Below are 20458 nucleotides of genomic sequence, written 5' to 3' on the forward strand. Positions count from 1 at the left end.
GGGAGGTTGATTCTAGAATTAGAAATAAAGCGAAACGTAATTTGAAACTGAGCCGATGGGAATTTTTTTCACTCAGTGGTGATGAATCTCTGGAATTCTTCAGTAAGTGTACTTTGGAGACTCAGAATTCAGTCAAAACGGAGATCGCTAGATTGCTCCATGAAATCAACGGTAAAGAAAGGAAAATGGAGGTCATGCGTGCTCTTGGTGTTTGGCGGCAAAGGCTCTAAGGGCAAAGTGGCCCCGTGCCGGCAACAAGCCCCGCCCCCTGCCGGCAACGATCGCTGTCCCATGCCGGCAATAAGCCCGCCTCCTGTCTCCATAAGCCGCGGGTTAAAGTACAATGCTGTCAGTGCTTCACTTTGGGGCATTTACACTGACCATCACTCGCCACGTTGTTTTCTCTTCATGAGCTCCTAGCAGGGCATTTCCTACGGCGTCGGCCGCCCTTCCACCTCTCACCACCTGCGCCCACACGTCACGGCGGACGAGACGCTCGCGCCGACGACGTACGTCGACGCGGCGGTTTGGCGCGCGCAGCTCCGTCAGCCGCGCTTCGAGGGCGGAGCGGCGGCGCGCGAGAGTGGGGAGCCGGGCCCGGGAGGTGGCCGTTCGCTGCCGGGTGAGTAGTGCAGGGCGGTGTCACCAGGAGAGGGGATGGGGACGGTGGACGCAAAGGGGACGAGGCCTACGGGCAAAACCGTGGTGGCGTGGGGAGGCCTTTGGAGAAGGGGTGGGGCCGATGGGAGGTGGTCAGCGTGGAATGGGGAAGGGATGGTGACGCGGGAGGGGGCTGGATGAAGGGCGGGGCCATTGACAGGAGGCGGAGCCAATAGTTGGGGGCGGGACCATTGACAGGAGGCGGGGCATTGGCTGAAGGGTGAGATGGGCCAATGGTTGAGAAAAAGGGAGGTGTCAATGGTGTTGGTGGGAGTGGGCAGCTGATGGTGAGGGAGGAGAATATTGTGGTGGAAAGTCATGAAAAGGAAAAATGATATCAGGAGAAAATGGGAACTACATCCAGTCACAAGAACAGGAGGTGTCACTGAGTGAAGAGTGGCAAAGGAATAAGAAAGCACAATGAGTGGGTTGTGTCATAGAGAAAGCAAATGATGTCAGAGTGTATGGGAGGGCATCAAAGCATAGGGTCACAATAAGAGTGACAAAGAGCCTTATCAGGAGATTAGTAGTAGCGACTCATGGATGGAAGATCCGTAGATGGGCTGGGAAAATGGTGTTATTAATCACAGGAAAAGAAAGCAGAGAAACTGAAGGAGAACTTGTGTATTTTAAGAGTAATGAAGGAGAGACAAAATATGGAGATCTCAAGAAAACAAAATGGGAGGGAAGAGGGCTTTTGACTGTGGGCTTCACGAGCTGGAGAGATGGCGGACATTACGTGACAAGAGATGGGTTATAGACTGAGAGAAGTGATGGGGAGGCTTATCACTGGCTCAGGAGTGTCGCAAGATTGGGTCACAGAGAAGATGATGTGAGTCATAGACTCAGAGAGGGGTGACAGGATATATGTCACTACCTGAGGGAGAGGAGGTTGTGCCTTCAATGAGGGAGGTGGAGGTTACAGTGGAGAGGGATTTAGAGTAAGAAGGATAAATGCCTCATGAGGAAGCAAGAAGACAAAGCTTATAGGTGTGTTTCCTGAGTTCATATGCATTCTGGGGGGAATTCAGGAGAAACTTATTTACCCAGTAGTTGGTGGAAATGTGGAACTTGCAACAGAAAATAATGATTTGAGCAGCTAATGTAGATGCACTGAGGAAGCTGGATAAATACATGAAAAGAAAGCTGTGGAAGGATTTATGGTTGGTTTAGAGGGAGGGGTGAACTATGGATGATAAATTCTGCAGCAAGCTCTGTTTCTATATTTTGCATAGTTTCTCTGTTGTAAGAGATATTGGGCTGAGGAACACGGTGTTACCACTGGATTTGTTGTAATGGGGAAATTGAAATTTTAATGGTATATCTGAGAATGTGAATGCAATTTTTCTAATCATGGATTGTGGCTTGAGTGAATTGTTTTTTTCCATATATTTTAAATAATGGCTAAAATCTAATCTTTCTAATCATGGATTGTGGCTTGAATGAATTGTTTTTTCCATATATTTTAAATAATGGCTAAAATCTAATCTTTCCAGTTTTGTTTAAGCATAGTAACTTCCAAGTTATTAGTTTAATTAATTAATTAAAATAAAACATGTACATGCAATATGTCAATTCGTGACCACAGTTGTTGGCATGGACTTGACTGAAAAGTCTAATTGAAATATTGCCTTCTATTGAGGTGATAACATTTTTGAAAGACTTTGGAGAAGTTAAGAGGGCACTCAGCCTTGTCATGTCCAAAGGGTTGGTGGGGTGGGGGGAAGGCAAAAGCTAATGGGATAACTGGGGCTTGAGCCAGTTATCAACCATATTTGGATATGTGTTGGATGGGTATTGGTGCCGTAAAAGTTGGCAGTGAGCAAGCTTCCCCTAGTAGCTCCAGTGTGCCATCTTGTATGTTAGCTTTCCTTTGCTTGCAGCAGATGATCAATGTAACCTGGCCAAACAGACCCTTGGTGTGACTGTAGGAACAGATTAGGCAACCCCAGTGGCATCAAAGAACGGAGACAGAAGAGACTGCAGATGCTGGAATCTGGAGCAACAAACAATCTACTGGAGGACCTCAAGTCAAGCAGCATCTGTGGTGGGGAGAGGAATTATGGAGTGAGAAATAGTTAATGTTTCAGGTTGATGGGTGTTCGTTCATCAGAACTCTGAAAATGTAACTGTTTCTCTCTCAACACACAGGAGCTATCTGATTTGTGAAATATTTTTAAATTTTTCTGTTTTATTTCAGATTTATAACCCCTGCAATGCTTTGCTTTTGCTGAATTGCTTTAATTTTTTTTCATTTATGCAATAGAATACTGTCCCAACATGTCCTTAAATACTTGAAATCCAGAATTGCTTCTTAGCCAGGATGCCTCAAAGTGCTGCCTATCTGGCTGAATTTTAATTTTCTCTCTAGAAGGTTCTTCCATTTGCTCTTTCCTGATCAGCATTCTTGTTTAATCAGTTGACATTGATCTATTAGCCATGGCTGTACCTCCTTTGGGGAGGAGGGCAAAGTACCAGCAGTCAAAAATATTCCTCTTTAAACAAAAGAACTGTTAGATGTGGAGACAAGCTAAGCCACTCGGAGCATCAGGTGGCTAAGCAAATTCTAATACGGGTTGGTAGACTGCCATGCTACGACTTTATTGCATTAAATGAATTCTGACCATTGTCCTCCTTCCTTCCCCTTCTCCTTAACTGTCACTTCCTAGGCAAGTATCTTGGGATTGAGGACAACTTGCTTCCACTCCAGTTCTGTGGGGTCTGAGATGGTTGATGAGGCCACTGTGGGAACCACAGATTCTTCCACAGATGGGTGGGCGTTTTTTTTTTGAGGTAGTGTGCTTCCTACTTACATAGGGTTTCTGTGTGATCTTGAAGCAAGACCTCAGTTCTCAGTACCATCCTGAATGCTGCTGCTCCTAAGCAGGCATGAGCAGAAGACTGTGAGCATGTTCACAAGATCACAAGACAAGGGAGCATTCGGCCCATCGAGTCTGCTCCAAAGAAAAGGAAAAAGGAAAAAGAAATGAGAAATTGGGGGGGGAGGGCAAAAAAAATCCTAACCCCAATTTCCAGCCTTACCCCCATATCCCTTGATACCCCGACTATTTAGATATCTATCTATCTCTTCCTTAAACGCCTCCAATGATCTGGCCTCCACTGCTGTACGTGGCAAGGAATTCCACAAATTCACCACCCTCTGGCTAAAGAAATTTCTCCTCATTGTTTTAAACCTGTACCCTCTAATTCTAAGATTGTGCCCTCTGGTCCTGGACTCACCCACCAAGGGAAACAGCTTGACCACATCTACTCTGTCCAGTCCTTTCAACATTTTAAATGTCTCTATGAGGTCCCCTCTCATTCTTCTGTACTCCAGTGAGTACATTCTGAGCCAACAAATGCTCATCATACATAAGCCCTTTCATTCCGGGAATCATCCTCGTAAATCTCCTCTGAACCCTCTCCAACATCAGCACATCTTTGCACTTCTTCAAGGGTGTTTGAGCTTAAATCTTTCTTTGTCTGCCTGGTGATCTTCTCTCACTGTAAATTTGTTGGATTTTGCTGTATTGTTATATTTTCCAAGGTCTCAGACATGCTAAAGGCTTCCCACCATCTAGAAGGCAAATGGGGAGTGTGATGGAAGATGCTGCATTTGCATGAGTGTGTCCCTAACAACTCTCAAGAAGCTTAACAGCATGCAGGACAAGTAGCTTACTTGATCGGTATCCCATCCACCACCCTAAAAATCTCTCCACCGCTGAAGCGCAGTGGGTGCAGTGTGTACCTTCTATCTCCTTTGGAGATGGAAACGATGCTGTATGAAATGTCCAGCAAGGTCTCTGTAAAATCTCAGCAAGGCTTCTTTACCTTTGCAATCCAACCCCCTTAGAGTAAAGGCCAACATACCATTTATTCCCTAATTATTTCCTCTACTCATACCTGTATGTTTACTTTGTCTCATGAACCAGCATACCAAGAACCCTCTGTATATCAGTGTTTCCTAGTTCCCCACTGTTCACAATGTATTCTACATCATAATACTCTGGAGGTGACATACTTATGGATAATCAGTGACCTGGAGTGTGGTTGCTGAGAATTGTACAGTACAGAAGAAAGCTATTTGCTTTTTGTACTTCTGCTTGCTCTTTAACATTGTTCAATAAATTCTGCTCTTTTTGTGAAGTCCAACAATATTTTAAAATTTCAAATATCCATGAAAGTCTCTTTTGGAAATTACTGTTGAATCTATATTCTCATTACTGGACCCCTTTACAATTTGAAGTCATTTCTATTATTTATTCTATTAAAACCCTTCATAAATTCAAAATCCTCTTTAAATACCTTCTCCTTCTCTAATATCAATCCAGGCTTGACATTAGTCCCTTGTCCCTGTTGCTTTTTGAGTTCTTAATTCAATGCACCCCCTCAAAGACCTTGGCATCTTTTTTAAGTGTGGTACTTGGAATTAAGGCATGCTTCTCCAGCTGGAGCTCAATCAGTGATTTATAAAAATTTACACAACTTCCTCGTCTTTTGTAAAACTCAGACCAGATGCATTTTTAACAACCTTTTCTTACGCTAAACAGTTGTTTTTCAGTCTAATGGAAAGTATCATTGGTTCACCCAGAAGACAGTATTGGGAACTTAAGCATTTATTGACATGTATCAATGACCCAGACTCGAGTATGCAGGGAATAATGTCAAAGTTTTCAGACCATACAAAATATGAAAAACAATGAGGAGGAAGTAGAACAGCAGAGTCTGGAAGATGTATAGCACAGCAGATGACTTTTAATACAGATAAAAGTGAAGAATGGGTGTTATTCAGCCATAATTACTATGGTTTTCAGACGCTTGTTTCATGCCATTGACTTTCTGGTATGTTGAATGAAGCGAGGAGAGAAGTAGATACATTAGTAACCAATGAGTGGAAAATATTTGTCTTGGTTTAGAAAGTATTCCAAACAGGGAGTCCTTTCCAAAACAAAGATTTACAGAGCTTGTTAATTTTTGACACTTTATTTAAGTTTTGAGTGCTATTGAACCCTGAGTTCAGCATTTCAGTTTCTGTAGAGCTGTGTATACCCTTAGTGAGGCCACGGGATTAGCTCACATTATTGGATTTCATAAGTATTCTAGTGCATTCTGATGACAATGATTTTGACAGTAAGACACGTTGCTCACCAATTGTATAACCACACAGTGTATGGCAGTTGGGGAGAGAGGTGGTGGTGTGAGTAGTATGTCAGCTGGATTGACAAGTGACCAGGAATGGAGGGGCACAGTTGTGGAGTGGAGTTTGGGCCTTCCTTGACGGGATTGCTGGGTCATTTAGGGTGTTGGCGGCTCAGGATAGCTGTGGGTTTGTGTCCAGATCATCAGGAATATCGGGGAGTTTGGACTTCACAGGGTTTGGAATGAGATCAGAGATGTTGGAGAATGGTCTGTTCTGTATAGGGGTGATATTGGGATTTGCACAGGTTTCAACCAATATAGTGTTACTTAACATAGTTGTTCTGAAAGTGCACATGATGGTGAGTCTAATTTTCCCCAGAGTGCTACAAGAGGATTGTGACATGATGTCGACAATGACAACTGTGTAAGACTGATATGGGAATTGTGTCAGGCATGCATGGTTGACGTGTGCAGTGATGTGCTCTGTTGAGTTTCCAAGCTGAAAGGAACTGACCCAGAAGTGGTCTTTTTGAAGAATATTCTGGGATTATAAGTTTTTAATAGTGTAATACTGAGAAAAGCAGAATTATGTGATTAAATTTCTTGGCTTCAATGTCAATTTGAAGTTTAAAAAAAAATGCAAAGTGCTTCTCTGATTCCTGAGGGCAAGAAAAAGATTTTAAATCCACTGCTTTTTCCCATGCTAGTTCAGTTAGTCTTCATTTGGATACAGTTTAATCTCTAATTTTAAAGACCTGGAAGCTTGTGGTTCTGTAAAGTAAAGGATGTCATAGAATTACAGTACAGAAGATGGCTGTTTGACTTGTCGAGTTTTATCGGCTCTATGCAAAAGCACTCTGGCTGGTTCCCCTCTCTGTAGCCCTGTACGTTTCCTTTTTACTGAATGGTACAATTGAATCTGGCAGTGCCTTCCAGACTTAACTGCTTGCTGTGTTTTTTAGTTATTTTGTCAATCATCTATCTCCCCTAATTTTTGATTCTTGGGCCAATGGGAACAGTTTTCTTCTCTTTTTCTATAATAATATCTTTTGGATCCCGTGATAGCAAGGAGAACAAGCCCTTTATCTTCAGTCGAACCATGTAGCTAAAGGCGCTTAGCCCTGGAATGATTTACGTCTATTTTCTCTGCACCCTTTCTAAAGCAATCGCATCTTTTCTAAACTGTGGTCCCCAGAACTGGACACAGTCTTCCACTTGTGGCTGAACCAATATATAAAGGTTCATCGTGATTTCCTTGCTCTTGTATTGCATGTATCTGTTTATGAAACCTAGTTTCCTGTATACAACTTCACCAATTTCTCAACCTGCTCTGCTACTTTTAATGAACTACATACAAATACTCCCTGATCTTTTTGTTCTTGTACCCCTTTTACAATTGTGCTTTCTTGTTATATTGGGTTTTCTCATTCTTCCTATCAAAGAGTACCAGTTAAAGTTTTCCAATATTAAATTTCATATGTTTTTTATTAGCCCATTTCACTTGCCTGTTTATATCCTTGAAGGCTATGGCTTCCCTTCTCATAATTAACCATGCTTCCACATCGTGTATTGGTAGCAAATTTGGATATTGCAGCCTGTACAGACAAATCATTAATATATTTTGAAAAAAGCAAAGTCCTAATACTGATCCTTTTACTACTACTGTTTCCTCTTGCTTTTTCAATGCATTGTACTTCACACCCTTTTAATTTTTGGCCTTCAGTCTTGCTGACAATCTTAGCAAGTGCATGTATATTACCTCACTGCATTTCTCTTGTTGACTCTCTGTTACTCCATCAAAGCACTATTAATTCCATTAGATGCAATTTGTCTCTAACAAATACACACGGGCTTTATTAAATCAGTCAGCATTTGCCTGCAATTTGCCTGTCGACAAGTGACAGCTAATTCTATTCTTGATTATTGTATCTAGAACTGTTCCCTCTACTGAAGTTAAACTAACTGACCTGTAATTATTGGATTTATCCCTATGTAGCCGGACGTGGCGCGTTTCCGAAGAAAAACTCAGAGACGAGGAGGTTGAATTCAAAACACACTTTACTCACTCAGACAAAACACGTGCGTGCCAAAGTACCCGAGAGCCTCTCCGGGCCCACGTGGGGCAGATGTGACGTAAGGTTCCCGCCGGAAGGCCCGCCCCATGGTTCGTTCATGACACGCTCCTGCGTGTCCGCCCACCGCCGCTGATGGCGGTTCGAGTCCTGTGTGTACGGGCCGTTACATCCCCGCCCCCCCCCAAGAAACGTCCATCGGGGGCGTGGGGCCCCCAGTCTGTGCGTCCCGCTTGGGTGGCCTGCCTCGCCAGTGTGGTACGGGTACCCTCACCGGTTGCTCAATGTCCAAATGCGCCGGTTTGAGGCGGTCCACTGTAAAAGTCTCCTCATGGCCACCCACCTCCACGACACACATAGACCTGTTGTGCTGGATCACCTTGAAGGGTCCTTCGCATGGCCGCTGTAGGGGTGACGTGCATGCCCCTGCGAATGAAAATGTACTCGCAATCCCAGAGGTCCTTAGGGATAAAGGACAGTGTCGTGCCATGCCTGGAGGTCGGAACCAGTGCCAGGGTCCCTACCTTGTCCCACGGCCTCGTCAGCATCTCTGCCAGTGTGCCTGCTGGACCTCGGGCCTCTGGCACGAACTCGCTCGGGACCATCAGGGGGATGCCATAGACCAACTCCGCCAAGGAGGTGCCCAGGTCCTCTTTGGGGGCCGTGCGGATGCCCAGTAAGACCCAGGGGAGCTCATCTGTCCAGTTAGGGCCCCTGAGGCGCGCCATCAGAGCCGACTTGAGGTGCCTGTGGAACCGCTCGACCAAACCATTGGACGGGGGATGGTACGCCATGGTGTGATGTAGCCGGGTGCCCAGGAGCTGCGCCAGTGCTGTCCACAAACCTGGCGATCCAGTTTGCGATGAGCGTCCTGGTGCAGGATTTGGTGGACGTGTCTGTTAGCGGTATGGCCTCCGGCCATCTGGTGAACCTGTCGACCATGGTAAAGATACACCTGGCACCCCGGGAGACAGGTAGGGGGCCAACAATGTCTACATGGATGTGCCGAAACCTCCCGAGCGTTGGCTGGAACTGCTGGAGGGGGGCCTTCACATGCCGCTGGATTTGGCGGTCTGGCAGTGTATGCAGGTCCTGGCCCAATGCCTGACCTGCTTGTGCAAACCGTGCCAGACGAATTTGTCTGCTACCAATTTGATGGACGCCCGGATGGACGGGTGGGCCAGGTCATGTAGCATGTCGAACACCCGGCGCCTCCATGCTGCTGGTACCACGGGCCAGTGTTTGCCAGTAGACGTGTCGCACAGGAGCCGAGCCACTGTCGGGCCGACAGGGACGTCCTCCAACTGGAGTCCCGAAACAGCGCTGCGGTAAGCCGGGATCTCAGTGTCCGCCTGTTGCGCCTCCGCCAGCGCTGTGTAGTCGATCCCTAGGGACGAGATGGTCACTGAGTGAATGTGGGGGCGGGACAGTGTGTCGGCGACCACGTTGTTCTTCCCTGAGATGTGGCGGACGTCTGTGGTGAACTCTGAAATAAAGGAGATGTGCCTCTGCTGCTGAGCTGACCATGGGTCCGATACCTTTGCAAGGGCAAAGGTGAGGAGCTTGTGGTCTGTATACACGGTGAAATCCCTTCCTTCGAGGAAATTCCGGAAATGCCAGATAGCCAGGTAGAGCTCTAACAACTCCCTGTTGAAAGCGCTGTACTTAGCCTCTGGCGGTCACAGGTGTCGGCTGAAAAAGGCAAGCGGTCGCCACTGGCCCTCTACGAGCTGCTCCAGGACTCCGCCGACTGCCGTGTCGGAAGCGTCAACCGTGAGTGCTGTGGATACAGCGACTCCTGGGTGTACCAGGAGGGTCGCCTTTGCCAATGCCTCTTTGGCCCGCTCGAAAGCCTCCGTGGACTCCGCATCCTGTGCCACCTCTTTGGCCTTGCCGGCTATTAGACCAAGCAAGGGCCTCATGATGCGTGCTGCCGCTGGCACGAAAAGATGGTAGAAGTTTACCATCCCCACAAATTGACCGTGCTGGGTTTGGGAAACTAGCGGATGGCCTGGACTTTGTCCGGTAGAGGGGCGGCGCCATGCCGATTGACTCTGTGGCCCAAAAAGTCGATTTCCATCCGCCCGAACTGGCACTTCGCCGGGTTGATTACCAGTCCATGGTCGCTCAGGTGTTGGCAGAGTTGGCGCAAATGTGCCACGTGCTGTTGGTGTGACTTGCTGGCCACCAGGATATCATCTAAATAGATGAAAACGAAATCCAGGCCTCGCCCCACCGAGTTCATGAGCCTCTGGAAAGTCTGGACGGCATTCTTGAGGCCGAAAGGCATCCTCAGGAATTCAAACAGCCTGAAGGGGATGATGAGGGCTGTCTTGGGCACATCATCGGGGTGCACGGGGATCTGATGGTACCCCCAGACCAGATCGATTTTCGAAAAGGTGGTTGCCCTGTGTAGGTTTGCCGTGAAATCCTGGATGTGAGGCACCGGGTATTGGTCAGCAGTCATGGCGTCATTGAGCTTTCTGTAGTCTCCGCAGGGCCTCCAACCTCCTGCGGACTTGGGCACCATGTGCAGCGGGGATGCCCACAGGTTGTCTGAGCGATGGATAATCCCCATCTCCTCCATCTTCTGGAACTCCTCCTTGGCGAGGTGGAGCTTGTCAGGTGGGAGCCTATGGGCTCGGGCGTGCAGCAGTGGTCCTTGTGTGGGAATGTGGTGCTGCACGCTGTGCTTGGGATTGGTTGTGGAGAACTGTGGGGTGATGATGGAGGGGAAATCTGCCAGCACCCTGGTGAACTCGTCACCCGAGAGTGTGACAGAGTCCAGGTGGAGGGCCGGTAGCTGGGCTTCCCCGAGCTGGAAGGTCTGGAACGTCTCGGCGTGGACCAAACGCTGGCCCTTCAGGTCGCCCAGAAGACGGTTGGCCCGTAGGAAATCCACCCCCAGTAACGGCTGTGATACTGCTGCCACTGTGAAGGTCCAAGTGAAACGGCTGGGCCCAAAATGCAGCGGGATAGTTCGCGAGCCGTACGTTTGGATAGTGGTGCCGTTTGCAGCGGTGAGATCGGGACCTGGGATGGCGTTATGGGTGTCCACGTTGGAGGGGGGAAAAACGCTGATTTCAGCCCCGGTGTCTATCAGGAAATGTCGCCCGGAGTGTCGGTTCCAGAGGAATAGGAGGCTGTCGTGACGGCCGGCCCCGGCGTTTCCCAGGAAGGCACATGGTGGGTGGCAGCGGCGCGCGTTCGAGCCCCATCTCTGGTGATTTAAAAACACCAGTGGTCCGAACCCTCATCCTTGTCCCCCGTGGGTCTCAGCAGCTTCAGTTGTGGGGTCTTGGCCTTGGGCTGTGCAGTTGTGGTTAGGCAGATGGAGGCCGCTCCCCACTGTTTACTCTGCCACAGAATGTCCGCCCTGGCCGCGAGCCTGCGTAGGTCGCTGAAATCTTTAGCCGTGAGGAGGAGGCGAATGTCCTGTGGCAGTTGCTCGAGGAACAACTGTTCGAATAGAAGGTATGGCTTATGGCTGTCCACGAGCACCAGCATATTGTTCATCAGCTCGGATGGCTTGCGGTCACCCAGGCCGTCCATGTGCAGGAGCCGCGCGGCTCAATCGTGGCGGGGGAGTCCGAAAGTATGGATTAGGAGCGCCTTGATCTTAGCGTACCTGTCCTCCGTTGGTGGTTGGTGCAGGAAGGCGATAATCCGGCTTGCCGTGTCCTGGTTGAATGCGCTGACCATGTAGTAGTACCGTGTGGCGTCGGCTGTAATGTCTCTGAGACTGAACTGGGCCTCAGCCTGCTCAAACCAAACATGGGGCTGAGCGACCCAGAAAGTCGGGAGCTTGAGCGAGACTGCGTTGTGCGAGTCGTTGGAATGCATGTCGTGGGTTCCAGATGCCGTCTGGAAGCGTCGGGGTTACCAAATGTAGCCAGACGCGGCATGTTTCCGAAGAAAAACTTGGAGACGAGGAGGTTGAATTCAAAACACACTTTACTCACTCAGACAAAACGCGTGCATGCTAAAGTACCTGAGAGCCTCTCCGGGCCCACGTGGGGCGGACGTGACGTAAGGTTCCCGCCGGAAGGCCCGCCCCGCGGTTCATTCACGACATGCTCCCGCGCGTCCGCCCACGGCCGCCGATGGCGGTTCGAGTCCTGTGTGTATGGACCGCTACACTTACACCTTTTTTTGAATGAGGATGTAATCTGCAGTTTTCTAGTCCTAAAACAATACCACTGAATCTATGGATGTTTGAAAGATTTTGCCTTACTTTTCTCCCTTAATTTCATCAGTACCAGGTGACTTATTCACTTTAAATACATCTAATCTTTCTAGTATCTCCTTTATCAATTTATTCTCTATCCAGAATCTGAACCACATCTTCCTTCGCTGAGATTTCAATAGCATCAATTTCCTTGATGAAGACTTAAGTAAAATACTCGTATCATGCTTCAGCTATACACTCTGCCTCCATGAGTAGATTTCATATTTGGTCTCCAATCTGTCCCAAATCTACCTTTACAACCATTTTCCTGTTCACGTACCTGTGAAATATTTATGGATTCCATTTTATATTTGCTGCCACTTTTTTCTCTTACTTTCTTGTTGCTTTTTACTTCCCTTCAGAACTATTTGCAATCAGCCATGTTCTCACTTGTATCCATCATATGCTCTTTACTGTTTTTTTTTACCCTCTTTTTTTGCAACGTGGGGAGCTCAGGTTTTCCCTGTTCTTCTCCATCATGGCAATGTACCCAAACATCATCATCTTAAAGCAGTGTTGATTCTATTTGCATCAGCAAGCTCTGTTCTCATGCTATTGAAATTTGCCTTTCTCTAATTGACTGTTTTCACCTTGGAGGGCTCTATATCCTTTTCTTACTCTAAACTTCATGATATTATAATTGCTGTTTATTAGATGTTCCCCACCGAAACCTTATATGGCCTATTTTTCAGAATCAAGTCCAGCAATGTTTTTTTTCCCATTTGGCCAGCAACATTCCAATCAAGAAGATTCTCCTGAACAGACTTTAGGAGCTCCTCCCTCTTATTGCTATCCCAGTCTATATTTGGGTAGTTGAAGTTCCTCATTTTGACATCTCCCTTTATCACTATTCTCTGGCTTTTACACATCTCTGTAGTTTCCCTGCAAAGTTGCTCCTCAATATCTATCCAACTTATTGGCAGCCTATAGAATAGTTCCAGTGTTGTGTTAATGTAAAAACATGAAAATTAAGTAGACCATTTGACCCTTTGAACCTGCTGTGCCATTGATCAAGATCAAGGCTGACCTACTGCCTCAGCTCCACTTTCCTGCACTATTCCAATATCTCTTGATATCCAGAAATCTAATGAACTCTGTCTTGAATGAATTCAAATGATAGGCCTTCAGGGTAAAGAATTACTTTGATTTGCCACCCTCTAAGTAATGAGATTCCTCCTCGTCTCAGCCTTAAATGGCCTACCTCTTACTCTGAGATTCCTGGTGCCAGACTTCTCAGCACGCAAATTCTGTGCATCCACCCTGTCAAGAATTTTATACCTTTCAATGAGATAACCTCTCACTCTTCCAAACTCTCTATAATACAGGCTTTATCTACTCAATCTCACCTCTTATCTCCTTGAAGCCTCCTTTCATTCCCCTCATAATCCTATTTTGTCATCAGCAAACTTGGAAATATGATATTTGATCCTTTTAGCCAGCAGATGTAGATAGTTAACTGCTGGGACCCAGACACCGATCCCTGCAGTATCCCCTGTAGTCACAGCCTGCCAGCCTGAGAAAGACCTGCTTATTCCGTGTCTTTGCTTTCAGTTAGTTAACCAATTCTTAGTTCATTTCAATATATTATCCCCAATTCCATGTGCTGATTTACCTCTTGTGTGGGACCTTAATAAAAGTCTTGTATATAAAAAAAATTAAATACACTACTTCAATTTTTTTGCCCTTTTCTATTCTGCTGGTCACGTCCCCAAAAAGAATTTGAACAGATTAGTCAAACGTGATTTCCCTCTCATAAGTCCATGCTGATTCTGCTCAATTCTATTATTTTTTTCAAGGTTGTTATTGTATCCTTCATTATAAATTACAACATCCTCTCTACTACTCACATTAGACTAATAGCTCAATTTTGTTTTTTTTCTCCTTTCTTAAATAGTGAGGTTATATTTGTCACTATCCAATACATGGGAACAGTTCCAGAATCGGTAGGATTTGGAAGTTGATAACTAGGGCATCGTTATAGACTGTTCTTTCAAATCTCGGGTCCCTTAAGCAGATTCTGCCCTTGATTGTTCCAGGATTTCCTCACTCAGCAACACTGCTATATTTTCCTTAATCAATACAATTACTCCCCCCATTCTCTTCCCTTCTCATTTCTCCTGAACGCTTCGTATTCAGAATATTTAGAAGCTATTCCTGCCCTCTGTTTAAACAAAGTTCCTGTTATTGCCACAATATTTTAATCCTACATGATCAATCACAACCTTGTATGTAAAAGCAAGAAATGTGTTAAGCATGCACTATAAACCAATGTTAGATTTTCATGTGCTTTGTTAGTTTGGCCTTATCTTTGCCAATCCTTTTTTTGACTTTTGTTTTCTCCTATTCTTTGATACCTTCCTGCACTGTTCCCATGCTAAATTTGTTTAACTTTCTCCCCTGGCCGTCCCCACCATCAGGGAACCTTCCTGCAAGGGAATTCTGTGGTACCTTTCAGAAGAGAGAGCAAACAATGAGAGTAAAGTATAGCTATTCACAGTGGAAGGTGGGTTGTTATGGTATTCCACTGGGATCCACTGCTGTTCACAATTTACATTAATGGTTTAGGATCTGAAACCACATCTAAATTTGCAGATGATAGCAAATTGGAGAAATGGCCAATATAGAGGAGGAGTGCATGAGTTAAGGAGGACATTAATGAATGTGTAGACTGGACAAATAATTGGTAAATGAATTCCAACAGAGATAAATGTGAGATAGTACATTTTGATAGGAAGAATGATGATGTCCCATTCATTGGAAAGTGTGAGTCTAGGTGGCACAATCTAAAATAAAAGCAGAAAATACCAAAACTATTCAGCAGGTCAGGTCAAATCTGTGGTAAAAGATCAACTCTGTAAAAGGTTAACTCTGTCTCCCTTACCACAGATGCAACCTGAACTGCTGAGTATTTTCAGCGTTTTCTGTTTTTATTATGATTCAAAGGTAGATTAGAGAAATAAAAGGAATTTTGACTGTAAATAAGCAAACCAAGCACTGGGATTTACTACCAGAGGAATAGAGCTGAAAAGTAGAGAAGTTATGCTTGCACTATAAAAATAATTTAAAGGTGTTGGAAAGTGTGGAGAGATGATTTGTGGTGACACTAGAAATGTGAGGATGTGCATATCAGGAAAGGGTGAACAGACTGTTCTGAGAAAAGAAGTCTAAAAGATGACCTAATAAAAATGTTAGATTATGGAAGGTTTTGACAGTTTCTGTTTGTGGGGCAGGGCGTATATAATTAGGGGCCATCATTATAAGATGGTCACTCCAGTAGGTAATTTAGAAGCAGCTTCTTTAACCCAAGAGTGATGAGAGTATGGAACTTGCTACCTCAGGAAGTGGGTGAAGCAATTAATATAGAAACGTTTAAGATGAGGCTAGACAAGCAGGAAAGGGTGAAGGGAATAGAGGGTTATACTGATAGACAAATAAGAGACAGAACATGCACTGGTTGGGTGGAATGGCTCGTTTCTGCAACATATACTTTATATAATCATAGCTAGGCATCAGTAATCTCTTCTCCATAGGGTTGTAGAAGAATTGCATGGTGTGTTTTGTTTAGAAGGCACTGACAGAGTAATCTAAGCAAATAACTGCAATGCATATTGACTGCATTATATATCATCAACAATGTGCACTGACAGTGAAGGGAATTATTGTTCTGGCTGGTTTGATCGTGGAAAGCTTAGGTCTTTACAGTATAGAGCTGCTTGCATGTTGTTGGAGCTGCATTCCTCCAGATAAGTAAAGAATATTCCATCACACTCTTGACTTGTGCCTTATAGATGGTAGCTTGTTTCTGCAAACTATAACCTATGTAATCTTAACTGTACATGTCTACAGGAATTGGATCTTAAGTTGATCAAAATGTGAATAAAAAATTAAGTATTGGCTGTGGTGAGATGGGCAGAAGTAGGAAAAATTGTTTAAATGTAAAGAGGTATCTTGGTGGTGGATAGCGACTTAATTTGTGGCTAAGTTAGTTAAGGAACTGAAAGTGGTGGTGGAGAGATGTTGTTTGTTGATATTAACTGAAACAGCTGGTGACATTACATCCAAGTTGATTCCAATGAGTGTGCATTTGAGGATGTGTCAAATAATGCACATCTGGACAACTTGATGTCTTTACATGGGCTGAAATAGAAATTATTTCCCTGAAGTTTAACTTGTTTGCTCATTCTCTACATTTAAAAATCTCTTTAAAAATATATTTCTGATGATTTTTTTTGTTTTCTTTTTGTAAGTAGTATTTTTCTCATTAGGAAATACATCAATGGACTGTTATTTTTCTAGCCTTTCACAGCTGTTGGCTGCCTTTTACACATTCCCAGTAATTGAAAACCCATTCCAAGGCTTGAGATACAATAACAAAATTATGTTACTGGACTAGTATCCAGAGAAATGAGGTTAATCCAACCTTGGCAGCTGGTGAATTTTGAAGAAATTTTGAATTTATAATGCTAGTGTCAGTAATGGTGACCAAGAAACTACTGGATTTTCATTTCAAATAAAAAGTTCACTAATAAGCTTTAAGGAAAGAAATCTGCTAATGTTACTTGGTCAGTCCTATACTTGACTCCAGATCAACAGCAGTGTGGATAACTTTTAATTGCCCATTGAATGATTCAGCAAGCCACTCAGTTCAAGGGTGAGAAATACTGGTTTTGTTAGTGCTGCTGGTGTCCTTTAAACAAAGTCAGTGTATTGTGTCAGTAATTTGTAAATTTGTCAATGGGATCTGAAGGATTCCCTTTAGAATACTTGGTGCTTAAAATGAATAGTCTGCTATTGGGGAAAAAAAACAATTTTGATAGACATTGCAGCCTGTATAAAATATTAAAAAGAAACCGCAACAAACTGCTCGTGATATCTGGTTCTTCCAGTTGCAGTGGAATGCATTGAAAGCAGGTCTGTAGAACAACTGGTATTTCATGTTCCCGCTCCCTAAATAATTCCTGAATCTATCAGTTGCTTGTGAGAGTGCTATTTCACAAAGGAGCCTAATTTGGGTGGAACAAGAAAACGTTTCTCTGTTATGGATTTTACATAGGTTGAGTGCAGAGAAGAAGAAAATAAGTAGTGACCTTCTTGTTATTGCTGAAATTATTGCACTAGTGGACTGCTGGGGACTGGTGTCCTTTTGGTGAATGCCCTCTGCCAAACACAAAGAGCCCCAGGCATTCATGAGAGATTACATAGAATTTGCAGAACTGAAACAGGTAATTTGGCCCAACTGGTCTGTGCTGTTATTTGTGCTCCATTCAAGTGTCTTTTCACTCTAAGTCTCATTAAATTTTTATATTCGTTTTTCTCTCTCAAATACGTGTTTAACTTCTATTGTGGATCTATGGTCTTGAGATCGAAATAGCAATGTACAAATCAGTTAAACATTGCAGACACACCATGCCTAGATCTTGAGAAAAAGAAAATATGTAATTAATCCTGTTTATGGCTGCTTAACACTATACTAATGTATATCAGTATGTGTAATGGATAAAGATAGGGTAGGATTTGGCTGGGAGTTTTCAATAACTAGGCCCACACTAAACAACGGCCATTTGGTTTAGGTTATAGGAGGATCACTGACATGGTTAAAAACATTTTTAGCATATATAGAGGAAACTGGGGGCAAAAGACTTGAGTCAATCACTGTCATACTGCTCTGTCTGCTCACAACCCAAACTGGCAAGGTTCCCACATAACTGAGTACGATTGCAGATATGGGCTTCTGCTAACCCCTCAAATATATGGAATGTTTAAAAGTGAGTGCATGATACTACCTCAGGCTAATGTAGTTTTTATCTGTTGACCTGCAGTGTAATGAAGCAGAGAATTTTCAATTGTTATTTATTGAAGAAAAGGTCATTATGAAATACTTTATATAATGGTCAGTATCAGTCAGATCAATTGAACATGTGCAACTTGTAATGACTTTCTGATAAGTTATTAGCTATTGGTTAGTAACTCATACAAAGTAATTTGTTCAAGGTGTATGGCATTTCCCATTCCTGATTTTCCTATATGGTGGTACAAACCTGAAGGACTTCTTGCAGTCATTAGGATTAACAGACATTCTCTCTTGCCCCGCCACCACCACCTCCTCTCCTCTCCCCTCCCCCCAAAAAAAAATTGGGCTGAAGCCTGAAAGTGCATACCACCATACCACCAAGCTTACAGGCAGCTTTTATCCCACTACTATAAGACTTTTGAATGGTTCCCTAGTATGATAAGATGGACTCTTGACCTCTTAATCCACCTTGTTGTGGCTTTGCATCTTATTGTCTGCCTGCACTGCACTGCACTTTCTCTATAACTGTAACACTTTATTCTGCATTCTGTTTCTGTTTTCTCTTGTACTACCTCAATGCACTGTTGTAATGAAATGTTCTGTAGAGATGGCATGCAAACCAAAGTTTTTCACTGTATCTAGATGCATGTGACAATAATAAACCGATTTACTGCCATGGATCCATTGCGTATTTGCCTTTGATCACTTGCCATATTTATCCCACAGCATACCACATTACTACACCATTTTGGTGGTGAATAAACTTTGTTGTCTGATTGATCAAACAGTATTTCACCACCTCTTCAGATTTTCTTGGTTGTTCATGGGAGTCATACATTTTTTTCCTACTTAAGAACATATAAATTAGGAACCATAGGCCCCTCAAGTCTCCCATGCCATTTAAAAAGATCATGGCTGACCTGATTGTAATCTCAACTGAACATTCCTGTCTACCTGTGGTAACCTTTCACCTCTGTGATAATTAAGCATTCACCTACCCTTGCCTCGAAAATAGTCAATTGCTCTGCTTCCAGTGCTGTCTTTGGAAAAGAGTTCTAAAGGCTTGTGACTCTCTGAGAGAAAAAAGTTTGTCTCATTCCTGTCTTAAACCGCTTATTTTAAACAAGTGATCACTGGTTCTAGATTCACCCACAAGAGAAAACATCCTGTCCGCATCCACCCCGTCAAAACCCCTCAATCAAATCACTTCTCGTTCTTCTAAACTCCAGCAGATACAAGCCTAACCTGTCCAACCTTTCCTCATAAGACAACTCACTCATACCAGGTATTGGTCCAGTAAACTGTCTCCATTTCCAACGCATTAGCATTCTTCCTTAGTTGAGGAGACTAATACACAGTATTCCAGATGTCATTTCACTATTGCCTCATTTAACTGAAATATAACTTCCATATTTTTATATTTAATTCCTGGAGGTACCTACAGCAAACTCAGTAGGTGCTTAGCCATACTAGAGGTGGAAGTTAATAGACACTGTTCTCCAGGAAAATTGTTTTAAGAACAAAGAGAGAAAGATTGGAATATACCACAGAGCTCTCTACCATTGGGTCTGAAAAAACAGAGCAAACAGCCACTGTGAATGAGGTTGAAACTGAGTCTTGGCTTCAATCCCTGACCATTACAAAGTTAGATCTGTCCACGACTAGCAGTGGGAATCTTACAACCTGCCAGAATTGTAATTTTTGTTGGAAAAAGTATGAATGTCAATATTGGATAAGGATAACAGTGTTCAGCTGTGAAGCACCACATAGTCGCATTGCCTTCCAGAATGTTCCAGTCAACACTTGGAAAAAGGGCAGAATGTAAGATTGAACAAGCCAGTTCACTGCCTTTGGAACTTACATGGCATTGTCGAAAGCCTTCTTGGGACAATTGGACAGAAAAAAAAATGAATATATTGGGAAATTGGGTACTGGGTGACTGCTTTTTATGTTTTATGCTCTGTATAGATGCAGTGACTTACAAAGTGATATGAATGATATTTTGTCTTCTAATAGAGTAGGTTTATTTGCATCTTTACTTTAATATGTTCTTAGGCTCCTACCTTAAATAAATCAAGTACTTGCTATACTTGGATGAATGAGTTTGCATTCTTACTAGGCTGAATTTTACTTTCCACAGTGAGATTCTTGGCAACAATCTGACTTTGGAAGAGGTGCCATTATTAAATTCTTTTCAATTTATTATTGATATAACAAGTTGAAAATACAATTCTAATAAAGGATGAACATCTGTAAAGTTAACCTATTAATTTTCTTCTTGAGATGTTAGAAATACACAACAGGTATTTTAACATTTTCTTCTAAATCTCTTACACTATGGTGTAGGTCAGATACTCACTAATGGTACAAATTGATTCCAATGACTTTATAGTTTTAAATTTATAAAGAAAATTGAGATTAAACAAATATAGTTTGGGTCTTGCCCTAAATTTCATTTCTCTCTTTCTCTTTCTTACTATAGGAATTGCACTTTAAGCAGATAAAGTGCTGACTTAGAATTTATTATCTTAAAGATGTATACATCTTGATAGTTTGCTTATCATGGTA

General features: G+C 43.7%; 1 protein-coding gene across 1 annotated transcript in view; it reads left to right on the forward strand.

The window, feature by feature from the left end:
- Positions 1-499: 499 nt before the first annotated feature.
- Positions 500-20458, forward strand: part of LOC127585683 (carnitine O-palmitoyltransferase 1, liver isoform-like) — a 98920-nt gene continuing 78961 nt past the window's right edge. The window contains 1 exon segment of the mRNA XM_052043356.1: positions 500-622. The gene's annotated coding sequence lies outside the window, so the exon portion shown is untranslated.

The sequence above is a fragment of the Pristis pectinata genome, chromosome 33 (assembly GCF_009764475.1).
Source record: "Pristis pectinata isolate sPriPec2 chromosome 33, sPriPec2.1.pri, whole genome shotgun sequence".
NCBI lineage: Eukaryota > Metazoa > Chordata > Chondrichthyes > Rhinopristiformes > Pristidae > Pristis > Pristis pectinata.